This window comes from Buteo buteo, chromosome 12, assembly GCF_964188355.1.
Source record: "Buteo buteo chromosome 12, bButBut1.hap1.1, whole genome shotgun sequence".
Taxonomy (NCBI): domain Eukaryota; kingdom Metazoa; phylum Chordata; class Aves; order Accipitriformes; family Accipitridae; genus Buteo; species Buteo buteo.
Genome location: NC_134182.1, coordinates 32,484,465 through 32,492,089, shown reverse-complemented (window position 1 = coordinate 32,492,089; position 7,625 = coordinate 32,484,465). Strand labels below are relative to the sequence as shown.

General features: G+C 46.3%; 1 long non-coding RNA gene across 1 annotated transcript; it reads right to left on the bottom strand.

Annotated features, from left to right (window-relative positions):
* Positions 1 to 567: 567 nt before the first annotated feature.
* LOC142038145 (uncharacterized) lies at positions 568 to 7,383 on the bottom strand. The gene is made up of 3 exons (XR_012652521.1): positions 7,074 to 7,383; positions 1,845 to 1,952; positions 568 to 1,476 (listed from the first exon to the last, which is right to left on the bottom strand). It is a non-coding gene; the product is annotated as an uncharacterized LOC142038145 (long non-coding RNA).
* Between the last annotated feature and the right edge of the window lie 242 nt (positions 7,384 to 7,625).

Here is a 7,625-nt window from a genome sequence, read left to right as displayed (position 1 = left end):
GGCCTCGAGAGGCAAGGAGTATTATCTCTCTGGGTGGGGGGATGACCTTCATGGTTCCTCACCAGCCATCGGCCCAGCTTCCCCTGCCCAACAATTTAAAGAGTTGAGAAGAAACTCCACCAGGGAACTCTTACAGGCTCGCGCCCCTCCGAGAAGACTTCCCACGGAAGGCGGCGGGCTGGTCCTTGGTCTCTCATTTCATTCACACTTGCTTTCTTCCTCTGCTTCATAAACACAGTGCTCGCAAAGCATCATCTTTCCCATGAAAGGGGCACTTGCAAGCAGGTTCCAGACATTTCAGTTTTGGTTTTTTAAATGTGCATTTGGATTGCAGCAATGGCCTAAGTCCCCTGCCAGAACTGAAGCCATCCCGTGCCAGGAGCTGTGAGAGTGCCCAGGAAGAGCCCTAGCCCTTAGCTGCTTCCAGCCTAAAAGTGTAGCAGTCAAAAGTTTAAAAGAAAAATGGTATATTAGAGGTTATAACATAATAACGTGCCTGAAAGAGTTTGATCTTCATCCTACAGAATCCCAAGGAATCCTAGTCAAAATGTGAGCATCCCCCAGAGACTGAACATTTTTGCCCCCCACACAAATGCTGTTGTTATGTGTCCTCCATTGCTGAGGGACTCCTGACCTGCAGTATGAGGATGGAACAAACGCTGGCTGCTGGCCGTGCAGAGGACCTGTTCCACCTCTGAGCCATGGCTCATGGCATGCCAGCTAGGCCAGTGCAGAACATACAAACCTCTTTTTTTTAAGCAAAACAGCATCATATGCCTCGGTGTGAAGGCAACTAATTTAAGGCAAATTGCAACAAGTGTGACAAACAGCAGGAGATAAGGAAGACTTAGGGGTACTTCATGAAAGTATGTTTACTTTGCTGACATCCCCAGAAGAGGTCATAGTCTGGAAAGGGCAAAATGTTTTCAACAGCCATTGCTCTTTCTAGTGCAGGTCTACCTGATTTTCCATGACATGAGAACTAATCACTGGGCTTGAGGTTGTATTGCAGGATTTTAGTTTTAAAAAAAGCCCAAGAGAGCCACTTTCAATATATATATTGGGGTCTATAAATAAATAAATAAATAAATAAATGAGACACATGAAAATAAATAATATTGTTCTTTACATTTACTGCCGCTTTCATTACACCGTCAGAAATAGGCATGGAATATTTTCGGTGGCTTAGTCTCATCCTGAAATAATAGGTATGCATTAACATCCATTGCAAAACCATCTCTTGACATTTGTAAGCTTTGTTGATAGAGGAAAGGAGGCACACAGGCCCTCCCAAGCAAGCTCTTATTCACAGGTACAAACCTTTGTTCAGTGATGAATGAATCCTTTCAGAAATGCTAATATCAGCACTTATACAAGGTGGCCAATGTAAACAGTAACTGCTGGTTCATTATTCTTTTTGGATCCTTTGCCAATTTACAGATCTTCAGAGTTAGTGTTGAAATAGGCAGCGTTTTGCTGGAAAAGAACCAAAGTGCATTTCTGAACCAAAATCTACTGATGGGAATAGATGACATAACAACCCCAAGAAAGGGCTTCCCTGTGAACCCCACCAGTGTGAGAGAGGAGGAGAGACAGTGAGAAGATGGGGATTTTGATACGTGGACCATATCTCACTGCTTGCATTCCCCCAGGAGATTTAGTACTACCTCTGAAGGCAGCAGCCAAAAATATGCTTTGATATATCTTTCATCTAAAGCTATCTATATTGATAAATTACATTTCTGCGGTTGAAGCACTGAACCAGAGATAGGGCTTTTGTTCCCCCTTCTACCAGAGGCTCTCGGTGTGTCCTTGGAGAAGCAACAGGAGTTTGTGTGCCTCACCTGGGCCTCTCTCAGCCAAGCAGAGGAGACACCACTTTCCCACACAGCTGGCATGGAAGAAAGCTCTGTGCATCATGAGATGGACAGGTCCCACCATACTGAGTCCTCCTGAAATCAGTGAAAACAAATTGACACTGGTCAGATTCAAGCTGCCCTAAAATTAATCATATGATTCATTAGGAAACAAATTCTTCCGTTCAGAAATTACCAGCAACAATCTTCTCTTCTGGGCTTACTGCTCCCACAGATGAGCCAAATAAAGGACCATTTGAAAGGCTGTGATTCATTTCAGTGCAAAGCAACCGGCTTTGCTTTGATTGCAGGGGAATGTGACTTAAATGAGGCCAGCTGACTTTGTCCTGAAGAGGACTACAGTGTCTCACATGATCCTTAGCATAGCCCAACCACGGATGGTGACCTCTCTGGCTAAAGCCACACGACATTCAACTCTGCCCTAGGACGTTTGCCCCGATAAAGAGAAATAGACTGGATAGAAATGGAGTTGCCAGAAGAAACTGTTGAGGGCAACAATAGGATTCCAGAAAAAAGCACTTCCTCAGATCACAGGGGACGATCATCTCTCATTACTTGCACTCTTCTCCCCCCAGGTAACTGAGCACTGCTGGATTAAGCTGGGGGAGATGGGGGGGATGGAGGAGCAAGAAGCAGCCTTTTTTGGTAAGGGAACATGTACAGTAAATAACAGCTGCAAATGCTCCCTTGTGTATTGAAAACGTTATAATTTGGGGGTTTTCTTCCCCAAATCAGGCTTTAATGGGAAGCAAGTTTCACCCTTTCTAAAGAAGTACTCTACAATAAGCTTGTTAAGCTTGGAAAGTGCTTTGGGAGCCCCTGGGATGAAAGGCGCTCTAGGAATGAAAGCTGATATTTATGATTATTGCTTGAAAGGAACAGAGAGGAACACTAATGTAAAATATGAATGGCTGCTCATGCTAAAAAACATATCGTTAACTTGGTGCCAAAGAAGATAGTCCCAGCTCTCAAACCTGGATGACAAGGATTTAGGAGGTGCAAGAAGTGGAAGAGATTCCTGCAAATAACGGCAAAAGCCAACCTGCTATGCAGGGCAAATAGGTGTCTTGTGGGTTTTTCTTTTCTTCCTCCTGAAGTGCAGGCTATATGATCTCTCTCACCCCAGCTCTGCCAGCCAAAACAGATGCCCATTAACCACAGTAAGTACTGCTGGTTTGCACTCCTCTTAAAAGAGGAATCTACAGATCCCTTAGGACAGGAGGGGAGAACAATATCCTTGGTAAGTGGTCAAATGTTATGGATTGGCCTGGGTAGATTCATCTTATCTCAATCAACAGACTAAGAAGCAGAAGCACTCCAGGCTAATGTAAATTAAACTTCTCTATTTTAGAAAGCTATGAGAGAAGAGAATTGGGCTAACAGATTCTGCTCCTGTGAGCACCTACCTGTACACTCACAGTTTGCATAAATCTCTTCTGTTGATTTTACACTGGGCATCTGGTCCCTAATGTGGCACTCCACAGCTCCTAGAGAGGATGTTTTTCCATCCAGACCTGGTATCAAGACATCTTCACCTTAGTCTCCCAGTCTTCCACTTTTCCCTGAGAAGAGCTAAAAGAAAACCCTTTGAGAGAAAGAATTCTGCTTCTTCCGTTCTTCAAAAACAAGCTCAAAAGTGACTCTAGTGCATAAGAAACCTTCACAATAAAAACCCACAGAGTCTCAAGAAGTGATATTTTTTTTTTAAATATAGCAGAGAGCATGCACCAGAGGCTGAATGCTAATAACATACACATTTAAATTAGATATGAGGTGCAATTATTTTTTTAACAAGCAAGTGTGATAAACCACTGCAATGAATTAACAATGAATTAACAATTAATAACTGCATTGTCCAGTTCTCAGGCTCCAGATGAAGATGGGATACCTTTCAGAGGCATGCTTCAAGTAGGATAGTGGGCTAGAAGAATGAGAATGGTTCTAGGGACAGGGAGTTTGCCAATTAACACCCCACCCAGGCTAGCAGCCCTCTCTGTCACTTGGGGCAAGCCTTGCAACCTCTCTGCAGACCAGTCCCCCACTTTCTAATGTGGCTGTGCCCCGCATCAGCCAGGAGCGCGCTTTGACTGTGCTCTCCGGGTCGCTGAAGGCTGAGCAGTGCCCTGGCCTCGCCTCCCACTCCGGAGAAGTGCCATTTCACCAAATCAACACAAACAGGACTGGTCTGTACTAATGGGCCCTCCCTGGAGCGCAGCTGCCATGCTGGCACGTTGTAAGGGGGCGAAGGTGCCCTCGCAGCGCCGGCTGCTGGTGGTACCCCAGCTGGGGCTGGGGTGCGGAGCAGGCTCCTCTCCGTCAGTGCCACTTCCCCTTCCTGGCACGGTCTAATGCTGATGGATCTGTACTAGAAATAACAGAAAGTCCTTGGCCTTTTTTTTTCCTTCCTTTCTTTTTTTGCTTCCCTTCAGCTATTTAGGCCAACTCTGGCTAATCACGTTTTCTAACTTAGTTACTGCCATGGCAACCATTTCAACATGCAGTTCATAGACTACCTCTGAGATGTACAGCCCCTTTGAGAAACACGTACACCTTGATGCTTCAGGAGAGGCATTAAGAGAGGAGAACTCTCATCTGCTACACTGACACATTTTTCTACAGTCTTACCTCTGGCAGCATGAATCTCTTCTTTTAGCTCTGAATAGCTCACCACTTGTTCTGTCCCCTTTCCCTCCCCCCAAAACAGGTTCTTTAAAAACTGACACAGATTTATGGAGATGAAAAAGAAAAGGTGTAGGAAGGAAAATGCATTTGGAAATTCCACTCTCTGGCATCTAAATTCACCCTTGTAAGAATGCTGCAAAGCCTGTCCTGTTACCGCTTCGAAGGAAATCCTGTTTTGTTCTGTTGTGTCACTGTGGAAAAGGAGAAAGCTTTGGGGGCTTGCTTTCTGGTTTTCTTGAACCCCAGGAGAGAGATGGCAGCTTGGGAGTAGGGTAGGTGCTGCTCCTTCCTCCTTTGCAAAATGGCTTCTGTTCAGAATTGCAACTGCCCCGCAACATGTAAAACCACATCTGCGTTTGTCCAAGTGTAGACAGCAAGATTTGAACAGCGCTGAAAAAAAGATCTATGTGGAACACGTAGGTGCATTTTTCCAACAGTCATCTCTGAGGATCTTGCTCAAGATCTACTGCAACTAGGTTTGCTTTTGACTAGTCGTGATGCCTGCCCCTGACACCCAACCGGCATAGGAAGGTGCTGCAGTGAGGTGCTACACAGGTGTCTGCCATGCTGGTTACGAACCGATCATTTATTCTGCTCACACTTAACACATTCTTCTCTCAGGCGCAGTCAGAGGGGAGGCTCTGACTGCCAGCACCACAGTATAAAAAAATCCTTTTTTGTTTCTTTATGTAATTGTGGCTGTTCTGTGGAAGAACCTGATTGCACGTCTTGAATGTTTTCTTTTATGTGTTTATGTGTGTAGGTTTCAAATATGTATATAGCACATGTAGTGTCGTGCTGATCCTTATCAGGTGTAATTACACTATCTGTTCCTTTTTTCCCATCTTTTTCTGTGTTTTTATCACTGTCCACTGTCAGCTAGCCAGTAGCCACGAACAAGACCTGCCCCCACCACTACCAGCTACTTGCCATCAATAAGAAAAATGCTTCTGCTACTGACCAAGGGAGAGGAGAAATCCAGATGCACCCACAAGCAAGCAAATGTCGGCACACCCAAAATAACCCGAGTGGAACATCTGATTTCAGTTTAAATGTACCACTCAGCCCCGCAATACAAGCTGTAGGAGAGCACCCTCAAACACAGTTCTTCGCACTGAAATTTTCTCTAGGAACAAAATCAGAGAGACAAGCACCAGGAGTCACTAAGGCAGGCGGATAAATCTGAGCCAGCAGGTAAATAATATATTGCAGTCACCTTTGCCCTGTTATTTTAATGCACGCACATGCAGACACGCACACTGTTTCATAAGCCCTGCATATGCACTTCCCAATCAAGTATCATTTATATATACTATCTTCCACTGAAATCAAACCTCTGAGACTGCTGAAGTTAGGAAACATGTCTTGTGCTCAGAAAGAACATCACATATAGTCTATCAATTCTCTGGGACTTCTTGACTGTGTATAGACTGCTTGGGGGGACCCAGATCCTCAGCTGTCCTTTCTAATCTGCAACCTAAAGTCAAGACAAAGGCTGGCAGGAGGAAAATATAGGACACAACTGACTGCTTTTAGCCCACATATTTTAATGCTAATGCATTTCTGTAACTGTATGATAAGGATGGACCAAATTACGATAGGTCTGTGAACTGGGAATACCATCTTTATGGCATGTGTATACCATAGGCCCAACTCTTCACTGAATCGAATTTCTATAAACTGCTGCAGTGAATTTGGACTTTCACCTATACCACACCCCAGTTTCCCAATGTATCCAATTCTGAAGTCTCACTACTCTGTAGGTAAGCATGCACTCTTACCCCCATGTGAGAGAGGGCACAAAGGGACAAAGGCTAGAAATAAAGCAGGAAGAGTCCTCTCTTTCTTATATCACACATTAGGTAACTTGCCTGACACCTGCCAGACTGGCAGCATCTAGAGCAGAAAATCAAGCCAGTGAATCAGGGCACCAGTGGGGGAGCTCAACCATCCATCCCTCCAGCTCTTAGTGTGGTCCCGGGTACAGTTTTGGCCCAGGCCAACCAGCGCTCTCCCAAACCGTTCCCAAGCACAGTCCAGGAGTTAGCATGGGCCGGGACTGTTCCCAATAGGTAGTCTGTAGGTGGCCACATGGATTTGGAGGGCTAGAGGGTTTATCTGTCACACCATGGCCAGACAGCATTACTCAGCCACAAAGCAGAGCCACAGCTCCTGCCCCTGCCTGGTTTATCAGCACAGACCTAGCTACATGCCACCCAGGCTTGTACCTCAGGCTTTGGCCAGCGACCCAACGTACCCGCCTCTATTTTGATCAGGACACATCTCCGAGCCAGCCGTGCAAGTCCTCTCCTCCACTTCGTTCAAGTGCAAAGTCAAACTAACTTCAGCTACAGGTGGTTTAAACCATCACATCTGACACTGAAGGGGCTGAGCGGAGAAGTGTTGATGCAGCCAGTGCCACCTCCCAGCTGGGAGTTGAACCTGCCCCCAGGAGCATCTCACCCTGCTTTGCTCCACCAGCCCAAAGCCCAGCAGGTGAGCACCTGGGCATACCTGAATTGTAGACAGGGGCGAAGATGGTGCCACGGTTGCCTGTTTCTCCACTGGAAGGGCTTCATCTTGACTTCACACCGCAGCAAGCAGAAGAGGTGCCTCACCGGGCTGGCATCACTGTGGCAGTGGCAGCAGCCCAACACCTGGCACATGGCTTCTGCGGGACCTTCCTGCCCCAGGCCCAGCATGATGGCCCTCCCCTCACTGGTCCAGCCAAGGAAGGCCTCAGACGTGACCAAGGGGGTGCCACAGGCCAGCCCAGGACTTTAATTGCCCGAACCGGCAGTGCGTGAAGATAGACAGCTCAAACCCGGGCTAAGCATATGCTACAGACATACCCTCAGCGACTATGTGGCACAGCCATGAAATGAAGCTGGATGTCCTGAGGCCACCAGTCCTCCCTTCCTTAGACTTGTATTCCTGTGAATATAAACCAAACCTTGCAATGGCAGGAAAGCAGCAGCATTCAGTTATTTTGTTTTCATTTGATAAAAATGAAAAGACGAGGGTGCCTGCACAGCTGATCTGCTGCATTTTACCTCCAGCGTTCTC